Source organism: Myotis lucifugus, unplaced genomic scaffold (assembly GCF_000147115.1).
Source record: "Myotis lucifugus unplaced genomic scaffold, Myoluc2.0 scaffold_1320, whole genome shotgun sequence".
In the NCBI taxonomy this organism is placed as follows: domain Eukaryota; kingdom Metazoa; phylum Chordata; class Mammalia; order Chiroptera; family Vespertilionidae; genus Myotis; species Myotis lucifugus.
In genome coordinates, this window is record NW_005872368.1 from 56,824 (window position 1) to 59,352 (window position 2,529).

The 2,529-nt window shown below is 41.0% G+C and overlaps 1 pseudogene; it reads right to left on the reverse strand.

The window, feature by feature from the left end:
* Nucleotides 1-544: 544 nt before the first annotated feature.
* Nucleotides 545-1,428, reverse strand: LOC102428462 (annotated as a pseudogene).
* Nucleotides 1,429-2,529: the final 1,101 nt, after the last annotated feature.

The window sequence follows — 2,529 nt, forward strand, 5'->3', positions numbered from 1 at the left end:
CTTGTGGTTTAAATCAACAACAATCTTTATTTTTCTCATGAATCTGCAATCTGGGCAGGATGCAGGGGGATGGCCCATCTTTGCTCTTTGCTGCTTCATCTGAGGTGGCTCAGTTGGCAGCTGGAGAATCTGCTTCCATGTTGCCTCACTTGCAGGACTGGCAAGTTGGTTCTGCTGGAGATGAAAGACCAGCCAGGGCGGTGGGCCAGTGACTTCAAGTCCTCTTCATGTGGCCTCTCGATGGGCAACCTGGGCTTCCTCACCACATGGTGGCCAAGTGCCAAGCCCACAAACCCTAGGGAGCAAGGAGGCATTTTCCCTATCTCACTTTTCAAGTCACAATCACACACTAGTTGTCAAAGCAGTCAAAAGTCCATTAAATATCAAGGTAGAGGACAAATCCTATAATTCAACAGAAGGAAAAACAAGCTGATTATAATAAAAATGGGTGAGATAGAATATATTGTTTTAGTCATTGTTTGGAAAATATAATTAACCACATTAACAAATCATAGTATATTAAGAAAAAAAAATAAAATTTACATTATCTCCAAAACATATTCCATATTTCTGAAAGTACATCCCAAACCATATTTACAACATCTTGAAATATATTTCTTTCAGCTTCTTCCCTAATATTTTTTATTTTTTCATTATAGGTCTGTGATAGCATTAATTTTTCCTTCTCCATGACGTGCTTTGATATTTTTCCCTGAGCACATTTCTCTTCAACTGATTTAGTTTCTTCTTCTAATTCACCTTCATAGATTATCTTCAAGGCCTCTGTCTCATGTTGCAGCTTCTCCATTACATTCTCATAGATGGGAGGAGAAAAGTGAGACCCTCCATTCTCCCGCACCATTTTCTCTATCAGATGCACCAGCTCCTTCAGTTGAGCTTCCTTCTCAGCTTTCTCTATACTTTCTTTGTTATTGAAGGCACAGCGGCAGTTCCCACACTCCTGGATGATGCTTTGCAGGTTTCCTGCCCCTTTTAAAAAGTCATTCAGTGTCTGATCACCCAATTCATCTTTGCGAGTGAACAAGACAATCATGTGTTTCATGGCTGACTCCCCAAAGATGGCCTTGATCAATTCAACCGTATTCTGCTCCTCCTTTGTGTAGCGGTCCAGCTGTAGAACCAGGATGATGGTGTGGGGCCTTGGGTAAGACTGAAGGACACACTTGCCGATTTCCTCACAGGTGTACATCAGTTTGTCCTCAGAATCAAAGAGCCCTGGAGTGTCCACGACAAGAATGTTTCTCCCCTTCCAGTGTTGCTCTGGTTTATGACAGGACTTGGTAAAAGCAAGGGCAGAAATTTTAGAATCAAATTCCTTTCTCCCAAGGATGGTGTTTGCTGTTGTAGTTTGTAGTTCCAGTTTTCCCCACCAGAACAATCCTCAGTGTTGTTCTGAAGGCCAGCCATCTTGTTTCAAGAGGCTCTGGGGAGCAGGTACCAACAAGACCTTAAGGAAGGGAATGAGAAGGGGAAAGGGTACTTAGGTAAGTGGAGACCTTTCCCAAACCTCTTTTCTTCATTCTTTCCCTCCCTGAAAATTTATAATCATCTGGAGGAAATAATAAAGCAGAGTTTTCTCATAAAAGAATACAAGGTCCAGGTGCTTTCATAGGAGAATTCACTTAAACCTCTATAAAACTTATCATCTCAATGTATTTGAGCTATTCCTGGTCATACAAAAAAGAGGGAAATCTTTCAATTCTTTCTCTGAATCAAGTGTGATATTGATCCTAAAGGCTAACAGAGATTTGACCAATAAATAAAGCTACAGACGTGTCTCATTTGGAAATATTCATACCAAAATTTGTTGTGTCAACACATCTTATTAATAGACTAGAGGCCCAGTGCACGAAATTTGTGCATGGGGGTGGGGAGAGTCCCTCAGCCGGGATTGGGCCTAAACCAGCAGTCAGACATCCCTCCTGCAATCCAGGACTGCTGGCTCCTAAACGCTTGCCTGTCTGCCTGCCTGATTACCACTAACTACTCTGCCTGCCTGCCTGATTGCCCCTAACTGCTCCCCTGCTGGCCTGATAACCTCTAATGGCCTCTGCCTTGGCCCCCACCACAGAGGCTTTGTCAGGAAGGAAGTCAGAGATCCAGAAAATGTGTGGTTGATCCGGTCTAATTAGCACATTACCCTTTTATTAGTATACATGAAGTAGAAGATTACCTAGTGCAGTCAAGACATTTGACCAAATTCAAAACTGATCCATGTTTAAAGCATTTTATACATTGCAATTAATAGATAATTATCTAACATAATCTTATATAATTATAAATTTAAATTTTTATCATCACTTTGTCCCTGTAGCTGAGAAAGAGTAGATTATAATGTTAAAATAATGGGTTATAGAATTTTGAGATGAAGAAAAAGTCAATACTTCTCTAACATTATCTACACTAATAAAAGGCAAACATGCAAATTGACCATACCTTCGCTATGCCTTAAGCCACACCCACCAGCCAATCAGAGCGACTATATGCAAATTAACCCAAACAAGATGG